Genomic DNA, 16,298 nt, shown 5'->3' with positions numbered 1-16,298 from the left:
CACCACCAAAAGAAGTCATACTGAGGACAGAAAACTTCAAAAGTACATGCAGAAACTTGGTCACTTGTTGCATGACTGAGAGTATGTGCTGCTTTGGTTATTGCTCCAGTTTATCTACCCTTGGGATATTTTACTTCTGGGATTATTTATGTTACATGTAACACGTATTTTAGCAACGAATAGAGTCAAGGTCAGCAATGGCACATTGCACTAAATGCACTTCTGAGAATGGCTGAGGAGTGGAGCTGTGAATATAAAAAGTTCACAACTCTTTGTTCTGCCCTGCCAATGTTGATTCATAGGGACAAGTGATGGAAAAGGTTTTCAATGAACTTTGAGCTTGCTGAGCATTTAGAGCCCCACTGTGCCAGCTGCTGAATACATCACAGATGATACCAAATGTTTTCATTTTAAGGAGGTAAATACAATTTAAAGTGTCTAGTATAACTTAAGAGCTGCTCAGCATAACGTAGACATATGTTCTTGTGTAATAACTGCTGTTTAATAAATATGCTTGGGAGTTTTCTGCAACACCTTTTTTTTTTTTTTTTTTTTTTTTTTAAATATTTGTAAGAATGCCATTGCACTATACCATTAGTTCATATTTCAATTTAAGGAAGATACTAAAATCCACAATTAAATTTACATCCATGTCTCATGTCATACAAAAAAACGAGGTGTTGTGTAAAATAAAACCACATATACTGAAACAAATACAAACAGGGAAAGCATTCAACAAAATGTACAGGTCATGAAATCACTCAAATAAGCAGTAATTTTTATTTATTTATGTTTTAAACTTCGGTCATCAGGGGTCAAACAAATAACTAGCTTTACATCTTAGTGATGCACAAGCTTAAATATGGATTAATCCAATGAATATTAGCAAGATAGAATCATTAAGGTCAGAATTTTTTATAGCAGATGTCTGTAGGCTAAGTGATATATAATTAAATTGGTACAGGCTATTGTATTAAATGGTAATTGAATTCCTAGAATGTTCCTCACAATTATAGCATATTAACATGAATGCAATTGCATGGTTAATGGCTTACTAAATTTTTTCTTTTTTTTTTTTTCTTTTCTTCATTCATTACTTTGCACCTAGGTTTTGTTATATTCTCACTTAATTTCTATAAATCTTCCATTACTGACTTACACTGTAGAATACAGTTTCATGGAAGCATTAGCCAGCTCAACTTGAAACACACATCTGTGACCTCAGTTGTTGGATTTAAACATTCTCTAGCTTATTGAAACACAGACACAAGAAAACCCGTAAGTCCATAAAATTAATGTAGGGTTTATACCTTCTTAGATACATCATATGAGTGAGTAAAAAATGAAGCTGTACTGATTCAGTTGCACAATAGTTGCTACACTGCAGAAAACTACAAGTTTTTCTGATGCTTAAAGGATAGCTGTATCGTTGAGCAACAATTCATCTTAGCTGTTGAGCAATTCTATATTCAAGACACAGAACTGTGTTTTCACTGAAAGACAGTTGAAATGCCAACTTGGATCCAAGAACCAAAACTGACTTTCTAGGCAAATGGTGGACTATACAGTATTTAAGATTCAGAGAGTCTCATGGTCATTTCTGCAATTAAACAATGGAAGCAATGAATTCAGACGATATGAGCATTGGACAAGGAATGAAGTGTGGATCCTTTTCCAGTTCTACCACTACCTTGTACTGATTTCTTTTTTGAATTTTTTTTCTTGCCTCTTGTTTCTACAGGTTTTGAATCATAATTTGCTCATAAGTATATTCCAAGACAGCTATAAAATATCAGTATCTTGATGTGTTTACTTAGCTAATTTTTATCCTGCAGACCTCAAAAAAGTATATGGACAGTCCCAACTAGAAGTGGAAAAGCAGTTCACTAGTCTTGTTTACCCTATTCGTAATACTTGTAACACATTTTCATTGCATGAATAGGAGTATTTTATCAGAAACATTCACTAACACTACATAAACCAAAGGATCCCTTGTCAAAGACAGTTCTGTCTGTTCGTTAGGAACCCTGATATGGAGTAGAGTGGGTGTTTTGGTGCTATATATGTTTGTGTCTCACATTTCTTGTTTTTTTACTTTGATGACTGCAACCAGATCCTCAAGTGCGTAATATGTCTAGGATGCTAACTGTGGAGACTTTTGGATTCTGAAACAGATTTGCTGATGATTGTTCATGAAAAACCAGACTAAAAGATAACTGTCAATTAATTCATATCTGTTGTCCACTGTCTTTTAAAAAGGGCAGTAAAAAGCAAAAAGAGAAAAAAACAAAAATTGCACTTGTCAGAATCAGAGAATATAAAGTTGTGGTACAGAGAGATTAATTTTCTACCAGTAAGCACCAGCACAAAAAACCTTGCTACAACTATTCTTTTCCAAGTTCAGCAGTTTTTCAGGTCGCCTTTCTTTTTGCAAGTATTATTCATTGTCTTTATCTCATTCATCATAAGCTGCTGGTATGCACTTCACAGGCTATTTCCAAGCTAATTATCAAGATTTATTTCCAAGTAACTAGGATTCCTCTGGCCATTTACTCATTCTCAGACAAAGACCTCTGTCTTTTTCACTTCCACATCATTCATCCTTGAAAGAAGACTCTTACAGAGCTCCACAAAGGTGTCTTAATAACCTACTTCAGGGAGCTTCCCATCCTTGCAACAATGCCTACAAGAAAAGCAAAGCTCTTGCTTTGCTGAGGTTTCCACTTTTGAAGTTGAGTAGTATTGTCCCATTTTTTCCTGGTACACACATCTCAAACTAAATTTAGATTTTGTTCATACAAGAAGAACTAGACACAGATTGGATGTAGCTCATGGATATCAGCACGACCACAACTTGGATTGCTCAGACTGGTTTCATTGAGCCCAGCTGTGGACACGGATGTATAGAAATAGCTGATAAAGTGGCACATAAGGCAGTCTGAAGCTGGCAGAGTTACAGAAGTGCCATGTTCATGTTGTTCTGTTACTTCCAGACATGGCTGGCAATCATAAACAGGACTGTAGTAACCCCCAGACATTTTCTGCTTGGATTTGCCTTCTAGTTCATCATCATACTCAGTCAGTTCTTTTACATAAGACAGATCCTTGATTTCTTGGCATGATGAAAATAAACAAAACAATTTTAGCAATATAGTTTTCTGGGGTTTAGATTCATATTTCATATCTGTTGGCCAACGTAAAAGAATGCTTTTAACATAATATTTTTAGAGGGTTAAACACATTACCTATGTTCTCCGCTTCATATGTACATAAATCCATGAGGACAGAATGAGTATGTTTCCGCAGAATGACAGTAATGATAAAATTATTGCTGTTCATAGGCGTTTTATATGGCATTTCCTAACAATCACATTTCATAACATTATCTTGTTTTTAGAGGAATCACATAAGTATCTTTTAAATACCACTTTTTATGAAAGTGTGTTCTCAGCATGTGCACATAAATTCAAGCCAAGTTTCATACAATGACCAAGGTCATGGCTGATGACATAAAAAGTGCTAATGTTTTTCTTTTGGTTGTTAACCATGAGTGCTAATGTCAACATTTTGACAAGTTACAAATATATTTAGTGAAGTGATATGTTACTTTCACAGTAATACCTTTAAATGAAGAGTGTGATATATTTAGCTTTTTGACAGTATGCCATGTATTTTCTTTTCTTCTTTTCCTTCTTTCTTCTTTTCTTTCCTTGGGTGATAACAACCTGAATTTGTTAACAGATTGAGTTGAAGTTTGTCACTATCATTAAATGCAGACAGAGGGCTATGTAAATGTTAGTCTCAAAAGGGGGAGGCTGCTTAAGTCAACAGTTCATATGAAAAATTTAAAAACTTACCTTAATTTCATAACTGTGCACCACTTCTCTTTGAAGGATGGCTGCTGACCTTCGCCATTCATGGGTGAGGATCAGCTCATGCCAGCCACAGCCAAAGACACAAACTCAACAGCAAAAAAATTCTCCCCACCCTCGCCTCACCTGAAGATGCACCTGAAGGCGGGATGTGGTCAGTCCCTTTTGTCACCTCCATGGGGGCCTAAAGGAGGCTGCTCTGTGGGGATCCAAACCACATATGCCTGCCCGGCCCTAAGGGTTGCTCTGCCAAGACACGGAGAGGGGAAAGGTGTTTTGCTCCCTTGTTTTCAGAACAGGCTTCTGCTGTTCAGAATGAGGCATCCCTCAGTCTTCCAGAGTGGTACACAGTGAGGGGTTCAGGCACCAGCTGAGCCTCCATGTGGGTAGAAAACTCAGGCAGTCACACCACAGGGACTTTGGGGTGGGACCTCATGGTGTAGGAACACCTAGGCGATCTTGCTGTCATGTTACCTAGTCCTGGATTGGAAAACTGGAGGCAGGCAAGCCAAAATGTGCTAAAAGTCAGTTTCTGGTTTCCCAATCCACTAAATAATCCTACACAATCTAAAGGCTTTCAGTCCTCTTCTGCCAGAGCTGGAAATAAGGAAATCGTCAAGTTGTGGCATTAAGTTTCACATCTGTACAGAATCAGAGATTCAATAAATCTCTCAGTGTTCAATGACTTGTGCTTGAAATAATTCTTGTTATTCTTAGTCACACTAAAAAAGGCTAAATGCAAACAATCAGTTTGGTTTTTCATGGACATGTTCATGTCTCCAAAACAGAATAATTACACAACTCATATTTCAGCATCACTGGCAGTAAAGGGTAAGAAGACTCAATATCTGGTTTAACTTCATCTGTACCACAGTCCACCTCCAAGCTGTTCAAGTTCTTTTCAGCTCTTTCTACTCTGTTTCTAGCTTGCAGAAGATCCCTTGCTCCCTGAATATTTCTGAGCAGGTGTCATCAGCCCCACTGTTTCTTCTTCCTTCAGCTGTTACCTTTCAGCATCAACTATGGTGGTAGGCTGAAATACCAACCCTGGAAGCCTGACTGGAGAAAGATAAAAGGCCATTAGTCTTTTACAGTACAAGCGAGTAGGCAACAGCCTTATATGCTTTTATGGTGCAAACACAGAATTCCTTAACCCTGACTCTTTCACCTTGTACATTTTCCCATCCTCATATTCTTTTTGTTCCAAGAGCTTGTAAAGTTTCATATCTCAGCTCTCGTCCCCTATTTGCAGTTAGATATTGATAGGCAGATTGCAGGCAATCAAGCATGCTTTTAAAAATGTTCTTAAAAAACTTTCCCAGGCAACCACTCTTCTTTCCGTGCTCACCAACCAAGAGCTTCTCGGATACACATGCATCATTACTCTGAACTCTAGGTCTAAACCCACAGCACCTATGCTTCCCTTGTTAAATCTTAAAGGATATGAATCATCATGCTATGAGACTTCATCAGCAGTTAGCTTCTGTGACCACCTTACACAGTACAGAAAATTAAGGTCCTTCAGCTGAAGCTTTGCCAAGTTATTGATTTTCAAAGATTTTCTCTGTATCAAGACTGAGACACTTCCTTTAGAACACTATCAAAATAAATTGTATTGAGTGAACGTTTAATTCTACCAATGGCATAATACAAATATATACCTACTATTAAATTGTTTCCTGAAGATTTCTCTGTGGTTTTCTTTAAAGCTGTGCAGAAATGCAGATAAATTGAAACAAATAAGATTTTTGTAAAGAAATGTATATAACTATCATTTCTATAATTGATTAAATACTATTTAACTGTTTACCTTTAAATACTTTTTCATCTGTGTTAAGCACTAAGTTATAACCTTTTGTCGTTTTTGTTTCATTTGCAAGACTTTGGGTCTAAAGTAGATTAACATAGAAATACTACAACTATTAATCTTTCTGTTACCTGAAAGATTAGACTTTAATCCAAGAATTTCCATTGTAAAACTACAAATGAAGGTGGAAAATTACTGTTTGTGTATAGAAGATATTTCAATTACAAAATACTAAGTGTTGGCTACATCTTTCTTTAAACTAACCTTCTTGACATCAGAGGAGGTATGTTTGACTGTGTCACGCCCCACCTGCGGGAAGGGGAGAGTGACTAAGATCCGCAAATCCCCTCGGTGTGGATTAAGGTGAAATAACACTCAAGGTCCAAAAACAAACTCCAACTTTAATGGCACAAACAATTCTATAAGCATCAACCCTCTATGTCTTAATATATAACACAAGCTAAGCGGCTTTGTGGTGAGTTGAGGTAGGCCTTGTATTACTTAACAACATCAAAAGCAGAAAGCAAGAAGGAGAAGGAGGAGAGAGAAAGAAAGAGAGAGCTGGGAAGCGGGAGAGAGGTAGAGAGAGATAAAGAAATCACCAGTCCTGGATCCAGCATCAGACCTGTCAACTGGGGGTGTCAGTGTGGAGAGTGCCCCCAAGGAGGCTCACGTGTGCCCCTATTTATTGGCTCCAGCCCAAGGTTTCTAGAGTCTTCTCTCACCCCAACTCCAGGAGTGGTTGAGACATTAGTCAGTCAAGGAGTGACTTGGAGCCAGCCAGCCCTCCCTGTGGCTGGCTTCTGGAGCTTTCCCTGGGGCGTTGTCTGTGCTTACAGCACAGCCATGTGAGCCTCGTCCCTTACAGACTGTTATTCTACTTTTTCCAGTAAACAATATTTAAACATTTTGGTCTGGTCTGGTAATCTGTGTGTGCTATGAATGCTTGAAAAGCGTGGTCAGAGAAAGTGATGCACTCATCAGCTGTGGAGCACTTTTGGAAAACCCAGCCAAGACCTTTTCTGCTTTGTTTCCTGAACAAGAACATCAACTCCATAGATATAGAAACTGAAGGTAAATGTCAGTTTGCTTCAAGGCAGTATCCCTCTGTTGACTGTACAGCAGGCACAGAAAAGGTACATTGCCAAAGGCACCTTTTAATTGATGAGGTTAGGACATTAATTCTTTGCAATGGCTTTTCTGCTTTCCCCTTCTACAGCTGCCTCCCTTGGAACCAGCAGTCATGCCTTCGAATCACGCCTTCGAGTCACCTTCTTATGCGACATTGATGAACCTCCCAAATTTGCAGTTGGGCAATGCCAGTCTGAATACAAACATTGAATCTTAGTTGAAAACAACAGAGGGAAATATAGCATTTTTGGTGGTCAGGCAGTTTTGAAAGTCAATAATTTTGTCTGATAGATGTGACTGCGTGCTCCAGAATCAAAATTCTCACTAAGAAATCTCTTGTATTCAGGGTTACAAAATAAATTTACAAATTATTAATAAATCAACAAATGTCATGCAGATTTCACATCAGCTGTGATGTTGTTGTTCACAAACAACAGGTAAGAAACATAGTCTTCTGGGTATGAACCGCTGTTTCATTCAGTTAAAAGAAGTTTCAGCTGTGTGGATAGTACTGACAGTTTGGCTTTTGGATGTTTCAGTAACTGTTGCATGACTGATGAAAGTACCCAAAGAAGGTAAACAGAAGGACCACATTGTGATGATGTGCATAATATCCTGCATATCTGAGACAGCCTAGAGAGGGACTTTATCTCCAAAGTAGAAACTAATCTCAAGATCTGCATTTGTACTGTATGCATCATCCCATTTTGTGCTATAGACAGACAAAATCTGGATTATGGCTGAAAACAGAAACATTGTCATCACTTACTTTTCAAGTATGAATCATAGAAATTATTGATCTTTAAGCAGCTTAATGGTCAATTATTTGTGTTACATATTGCTCATGTAGAAGCAAACATGCAGATTTACAAAACTAAAATAAATGTTTACAGATAAAGAATTTGCCTGTGTAAAAGAAAATAGGGAACCTGGTGAGGCAGCAATGAAAAACAATTAGCTTACCATGTGATCCTTTGAAAAACTTTATAAGGCAGTTTGATTGTAAATATGGCAGAGGAAGTTAGTACTTTAAATACAATGGAAAAGAGATACCACTATACCGAATACTGGTGACTACCAGTATTACTGATAAAGATGAAAGAAAAATACCAATTAACACATCTGACTGTTATGCATCTTGTCTGCTAATTGTTGTTATAGTTACATGTTACCTTCAGCAAGAACTACAATCTTAACGTGGAAAACTTCACTTTTCTAGTTATTGATGATTCTTGTATATACGGTGTCACCTCAGAAACAGGGGAGAGAACTATATTTACAGAACCTCTTTAAAGATGTTTAGTTCAAATTTTTGAAATAATTTGAACAGTTATATAAACTTTGGGGTTTTGTTTGAGTGCTGTTTTATGAAACACAACCAACATCATCTCCACAGACTTTAGTTCATGGATTCATAATGAAAGTCAGTGTAGCAAATATGTGTGGTTTTTTTGTTCCAACAGAAACAGAGAAATCCAGATGCAATTCAGCATAATTGAACTGGACAATGTGTAGAAATATCCAAGCTAGCTCTGCTTACTAGAAGTAAAATGGTCACATTAGTGCAGAAGTCCACCTGGGATTAATTAGTCATGAGAACCAGGGATGAACTAGCACAGACATCCCCTTAGTGTGACTATTTTTGAGCCACATACAATTACCGCCTCACTGAGAGACAGTCAATTACACAGAGGCTGTTTTGTCTTCATTTCTTTGAATTCTATTTTTTCCATATTTGCTCTGGCATGCAGTCCCTTCTTCCCCCTCTCTCTGTCTTTCCACTGAGTCCATCAACTCTGAAGCGCCAGCAACACAGATGGAGGTTATCTCTTTCTTTCCTGAAACTGAAACCTCATTCTTCAGCACACAAGTCAGTTACCATCTGCAGATGTGCAGCCGACAGAAAACCACATCCAGGTAGATTTGTAGACAAGGGGCTCTTTCACATAGTGAATGCGTAGACAGACATCCACAGTGGTATGCCTCCATTTTCTATTCCTCCCCTCAGCTTGGTTGTCATGTTACGCCATGTAAAGAGTCAGTACACACCACACTACACCCACAACTCTTGGCGATAACGCTGTGGCTGTACAACCCCACAGGATGGGTATGAAGATGAAAAGCACTGGGCACTCATGCCTCTTGCAGCGTGACTATTTCTAACAAAATTACAATTTGAAAGTATGGTATTCTGAAACAAACTTCCATATGGAACAGCCCTTCCTTAGAGAAATCATGGCTATTGTATTTCCTTATGCATCTGCCTTTCATTGGGCTGCTTGTCACAAGCAGACCTCTGAACCACCTACAGATCATCCATCACTATTTTCATTAAATATGCAGACAGAGATGCTGGTTAAAAAAATGAAAATTCCTATTTATCATTGTACCTTGATCTTAATAACTACATGATCTGAAATTCACCTATCTGAATTAAATATTTGCTATGGGTTGTGACTTTGCTCTCAGGAATCTGCCTTTAATGAGCCTTCTGGTAGAATCTCAGCAAAAAATAAATAAATCAACTTAAAAACTCCCGTGACCTCTTCATTGTATATACACTTCCCCTGACTACTTCTCATTCTGGGTGAGTATTCATCTACCTTTCCCATATTTTTAAGATATATTTCTGGTTGATTTTCTTACATTATTTATTCTTTACTACATAAACAGCCAATTATCTGACTTTCTACCTTCCGCATCCTTGCATTGAGTGATCCCACTTTTACCTGCAAAAGTTTCTTTACAGTTCAAAAGTAAGATATATTTTCAAAATTAGGAGAGCTGTTGCTCCCAATGCCATTTCCACATTTCTCATTAAATGGTTTCTGTAACACCTAGCACTTCATATGCTGAATAAGAAATTGTACCAAGACATTTCTCTTCTCAGTAGGCATTAGAAGAAGTATATAATGCCTCCAGAAAATCTTGGTTATATTTCTCACTGTTTCTGTGATTCTTCTGTTCTTTACAGAGCAGTGACATGGTTTCTGCCACTGAGAGGAGAAAGGTGTGGGGCTGGGAAAGTGGGTGTTGCCTTCACAGGGAAATTACTTCCTCTCAAGGCAGTGCTTAAAAGCACAACTCTGATCTGTTAGCTTCAGCAGTAAGTTATATGCTGGGAAAGAAGCAGCTAGGATGCCCTGCTCAAAAGCTGGTCTCTATCACCTTTGAAGTCAGCAGCAGAGGGCCTCAGCATGTGTCTAAATTCCCTGCTGCCATGGCCACAGCTGTATCTTCAGTATTTCGCTTTGGCTAGTTTAGCTATTCTGCTACTTCTTGAACATTTTGTTTCTAGGCAGTATGGGTTTTTATTCCGTTATACTGTATATCTTCCACCCTTCCCCACCCAAAATTAAACAATTTTTTCTGATGTAAAGAACCCTAATACTAGCAAATATAGAAATATTCCTATACAGTATTATCAAATACAGAAGCATTCCTATGGCAAAAGAGTAATATTTTATTCATTTCTTGGCCATTTCTGTACAGACTTATCCCTTTCAAACTATTGCATATTTAATGGATTATTATTGATGAAAATGCTCAAGCCTTTATGCCAAGATAATTTACACAGGTCTTTCATAACGTAGTCTTAAGAAACAAAAATATTTTTCCCTTTGTATTTTTAAAATAGAAGAAACTCTTACTTACTCTATTCCAAAATAAACAAAAAAAACCACCAAACCAAGAGCTTCAGCAGGTTATAGTTTTCGTGCTCTGTCATTCACAGTATGTGTATATAATTTTCTGTTCATTTTGTACTTCTCATTTTTCCTGTATACTATAAACGACTTCAACTTGATATTATCTCTATATTACTGTTTCTGCAGCTAAGATACTGTAGAACCACATGAACAGAAAATAGTTATTTGAATTAATGAGTGACTGATCAAAGAAAATATCCACGAGTAATATGTTAGCTACAAGATCATCTAATATCAAAACAGCCACTGAAGAAATTATTCAGAAATAAGACTGGAATTGCCCATCAGCATTTTATATCAATTCTGCAAGGTAAAGTTAAAATTAAATGGAAATGGGAGAAAACAAAAGGAAAATATTTAACTTTGTTTGGACATAAGGAAAACAGTTATTATAAAAACTTCTTTAATAGACAGATGTTATAGTTCTACCAAAGTCCACATTTTTAGTGTAACTCTGAGGATGTCTAGACATACTTTGAGAAATAATTCAGCACCTAAACATGCAATGAATCTGTGGGTTTGTGTATTCAAACAAATATTTGGCAATGGCTCTACTTGGTACAAATGCCATTATTCATGAGAGAACAGAATATTAATTTTTCTTTTTTAGTTTTTCATTATTTATCATTTTGTTTGTTATTCTATTTTAAATGTTTCAATCATTTTGTGAGATGACTTCAAGAAGCAATTTTGCATCACATACAAGAGAGAACAGACTGTAAAATGAACAACTCAAAGGATTACTTTAAATCATCAGACACCTGAAGTACTAGCTGATATTGGAAAATGTCTGCCCTGCCTCAAGTTTGATTTCCATGGGGACATTCAAAGAAAGATGTGATTTAATGTGGCTTTGTTAAACCACATTAAATCCCTGTGTAAATACTTTCTTTTGGAAGTGAAGATCCTTCAGTTCCACATACTTTAATTATTTGGGGAGTTACCAGAAACAAAATTGAATTAAGGCCACCTTAAGTCTGAGCGAAAGTACTCTGCATAGGGACTTGAAACATTTTAAGTAATTGACTTGAAAAGTAAAATAAGATTAGTTATCCTTTGCACCCTGTGAAGACACATCAACATTTTCCATCTCTGCTTAGTTCTTACCACTTCTTTGATGATCTAGTAAATATGAATGTTGGCAAGGCTTGAATTCACTCACTCAGTTCAATAGCAGATATTAGCTTATGTTTTATATCTTCCGCTACAAGGGAACAAACAGATATCTACTGAGGTAACGCTGACCCTGAGCTCTGGCACTGTCTGTGGGCCAAATATACCTATGAATGCAGTGTAGAGGTTAAAGAGAATGAAAAGACAAAGTAAAAATGTTACAGACTTGCTCTTCTGGAAGTTAATATTCCTCACAGAGAAAGATATATAGAATTCAGCTTGTGAGACTTCATTGAAAGCTTTCAACTCCCCACATGGCGTTTGCTTATACCGAAAATATAAGTGAAAAGAAGGAAATTATCTACAATAATTTAGTAAGAAGAAGTTGTGTTTTTTTCTGTTTGATAAAAACATAACTTTCTTACAAACAGTGGTATCTGTTATTTTATATTATCCATTCCATGGAGCCTGGAGCTTGGAGCGTGCAAAATGAATTTTTGTCTGAGCATCTCACAGGCTTGTTGTCACTGTAATATAGCATAAATGAGCCAAGTGATTCTGTGTGTATGGGTGTCATGTCCAGACGTGAGAGTGACAGTGTGCATACAGACTGGGATCTACACAGTTCATCTTGGTAAATGACAGCATTTGGATAACATTATTCATATTCTATTAATTCCTGCAATTATGTACCAAAAGATTTCTAGAATCAAAAGTAGTACACAGCAAGACTATGATTTTTAAAACTTTAATTAACAGACTAATTATTGTTGAACTTTATCAGAAACGTGTGATTTATTTTAGTTTGATATTTCCAAAAAATAAAATAAGATAGTAAGAATAAAACAAAATTCAAACTCTGGAAGAGCAGAGCTACACATTTCATAAAAACATGAGTAAGAAGAGTTTTATAAACATTCATGAAACCAGTGGGAAATCAGATAGCCAAAAACAAAATCCATAAGTTTAGATCAAGCAAAACAGAGTATCTAACAAACACATGCATTCCTGACATGCTTATTTTATGCCAGCTGGTTCATACACCCAACCCAAACATATGCATGTGTTAGTCCTTCTTTGCACATATTTCTCTCACTGTATAGTTTACCTTTCAAAGGTGTGGTATATACTGCTGATGTTTGTCGTGGTGTTTTTCTGCATGGAAACTGGAAACATAGCATATATGAGGTATGATTCATAAGTAGCCCAAGATGCCTCACTGAAGCATTCCAAGTAGTCAATAGAGATTAAATTTCTCAAAGATTGTACAGTTCCTAGAAGAAGTAGAAGTACCATATCTATTTCTTTCTATTGATTATATAGGAAGCCAAAGGCAACTTGACTCCTGACTGCAACACTGCAATTAAGTGCATATAGCTGGGCAGTTTAAATCCATATGCTGTTTCTTTCCCTATGGTGCTCAAAAGGATATTATTAGCCTTAAGCAATTTTTGCAATACATGGCACTGAAAATGAAAGGTACAACTCTTAATCCTCAATTCAGTCCTAAACTCCTTGTATAGGAGAAGGGCTAAAAAAAATGTTTGTGTGACAGAAGAAAACAGATGAAGGTCCTTATAAATGAAACACAGATTTCATATGTTTTACAATAAAATAGTTGGCTAAATAAATACATCAAATTGATCTCTTAAAACAGAAAAGATGTATTTAATGACCGTTCAGTTTTACATTCATCCATTTTTACCTATCTGCAGGCAGCCAAGCTATTTTTCTGTTTCTATTAGAGATCCCCACTCCAATTCCAATTACAATCATTCTCAATAATGCTGAGATTGAATCCTCAGCAGAGCTAAGTTGTATTCAGATTCAGTACAGTATCTTCTCCATGTGCACCAGGCATTCCAAAGCTCAGCAAGTCGGATGCATTTCAAAAAATAATTCAAATATTTTTATCCATTCTGACAATTTCAGAAACTCAGATTTATTTAAAACCCAGATTGAATTAAAGAGAATTTTTTAATACATCACATCCTTCCAGAAACATTAGCTTGAGATGAATTTTCTCTTTAAGACAATATTCCTTACAAGATATCCAGCTTTGTAACATGCATGTAGTACATATGATCAAGAGTGTATATATATATAAAGAAATATTTCTAATAAACACATCTTTTATAGTACAAAAACATGATAAAATCGGTTTAAAATGTTTCACTTCAGCACTCAAAAAAAAAACCCAACCAACTTATTTGCTTTGGTTTAAAAAGTGTTTGGATGTGGTTCTGTCTTTATCTAACATTATTCTGTGGCTTCCTAAGATGTTAGGTTGTCAGGAGGTACTGTAGTTCACACTGCTTTTGTCCTCCCTTTCCTGCCCATGTCTTCCCTCTGCAAGCAGGAACTGTGGTGCCAGGGACCACTGTAAAAGCAAAAACTGGTACCAGAGTACAATGCACAGTAGGACATCTTGGCCTATAGGAAAAATGGCAATATAATGAGCTCAGGTTGAATAAATACAGATGGACTGTCAATTGACTTGAAAGGGGCCTAATTAACTTGGCATCAATTTTTTTCTTTTATAGTGCTATTTGCATACTTAGGAAAAAAAATTAACGTAATTCAAAAGTTTTCCTGTAAAAGATTTCAAGTTTCTCAAAGCTTTATTTATGTATTTCTTTACCCCCAAAGGACCTAATTATCTCCTTGTTTTTGTTGGTTTTTTTCAGATTTTTTAAGACTCCCAGTAAGGCTCCCAAATAAATACCTAGAGCTCACCACTTTGGTAACTCAGCTCTTTTGAAACTGCAGCTCTCTGTGTCTAACTTTTGTTTTAAAACTAAGTGGTCTTTTGCAGAAACTGTAGAACAGCTGTACTATCACTACATAGCCTGGGGCCAAAGACTGTTATTCTCTGAAGCCCCTAAAATCTGCAGTAAATCAATGAACACAGTCCTTTACAAAAATCAACAGATAATAGTTCCGTAGTACAGGCAAAAAAATGTACAGCAATAGAAAAACTAAGCTAAATAGGAAGCATTAACGTTTTCAACTGTGTCTCCAACAAACTGTTCCTCTACTTGACCCATGTGCAAATATGTCTGGAAAGAACTATGCTTCCCCTCAGTGATTATAGTAAGTCAGTAAGACAGCGTCCCAAACCAATTCCTATAGGAAGAATTTCCACATAATATAGGAAACACATTTATCATTTACAGCAGGTACCTTGACTGCTTATCACACTGCAGCTTCTAAAAAATGCTAACATGATGATGTCTGCTCTGTGACAGACCTTTCCAAAAGTAAACATAAATATTCTAAATTATAGGAGCTAAATTAGAAATAAAAGAAACAATGTGATTTTCTCGTATGCTTTATGGAGTAGAGGTTTTTGCATTATGTACATATATATATGTATTTGTATATATGTATCTGTATGTATCTATATATATGTATGTAGGTGTACATACTTATACATATTTAATATGAGCTGATTTGTGTGGCTTTTCCAATCCTAAAAGGGGGCTAAATCTTAACATTCATTTGATTGTTCATGGCCAGAGTTATGGGGCAAAACCTTGAAAATGGAAAGCAGGGCAAACATTGTCTTGCCAGATGAGATATCAATATTATTCCAAAGGTTCTTAAGAAAGGTTTTCCCGGATTTGCATGTTCTTCCTTCACATACACAGGCCCCCCCTCCCTTTTGTGACACATTAAAGAAATCACACACTAGCTGTGATTCAGTGCTGAAACACAGGTATTTAGATGCTTTGTATATCAGAGATCAGAAGCATATTCACAAGGATGACAGATGCGACACAGGACATTTGAGAGATCCGTTCCTTTTGGAGCAGCAACTGGAGGTAAGTTTGGGTTATCAGAAGATATCTGAAATGCCACTAAATTTCTATGCTTCTGTACCAAACCAATTTGTTTATGCTTAAATAAAAGTATAATGAAAACTCAAGTAAGTTTATTTATATTTTTAACATCAGTCAAATTTATAAAAACTGTAGTGATTTGGACACCTCCTCTGGATGCCATATGGTAACGGTCCTTAGCTCTCTGCCTACAGCCTTGGCACAGCATCCATTTACTCCAGTGAGATCTCAACACAAACAGAATTACATGGAGAAGTTGCTGAAATTGGAGTCTGTTTTTATTTCTGGATACATGTGTGTACTGGGTCTGGCAGAGATGGGGTAGACTTTCTTCACAGCAGACCACATGGCGCCGTGTTTTAGATCTATGACTGAAACAGTGTTGATAACACACCAGTGTTTTAGCTGAGCAGTGTCTACAGAGCATCAAGGCCTTCTTTGTTTCTCATTCTGCCCACCCCACCACCTCCCGCAGGAGTAGGCTAGGAGTGGGCAAGAGGCTGGGAGGGGACAGAGATGGGACAGCTGACCCCAACTGACAAAAGGAATATTCCATACCATGTAACATCATGTTCAGCAATAAACCTCAGGGGCAGTTGTTCCAAAGTAGCCATCGCTCAGAGACTGGGCATCAGTCTGGTGGTGGGAGATGGTGAGTGATTGTCTTTGCATCACTTGTTTGTTTGTTTGTTTTTCTCTGTGCTTCACTTATTAAACTGTCTTTATCTTGACCCATGAGCTTGTCTCACTTTTGCTCTTCCAGTTATCTCTTACCCAGCTGGTGGTGGGGAATGAGTGGGCAGCTGGTCACTGCTTAGCTACTGGC

The sequence above is a fragment of the Aptenodytes patagonicus genome, chromosome Z (genome assembly GCF_965638725.1).
Source record: "Aptenodytes patagonicus chromosome Z, bAptPat1.pri.cur, whole genome shotgun sequence".
Lineage (NCBI taxonomy): Eukaryota > Metazoa > Chordata > Aves > Sphenisciformes > Spheniscidae > Aptenodytes > Aptenodytes patagonicus.
Note: the sequence above shows the minus strand (reverse complement) of the source record.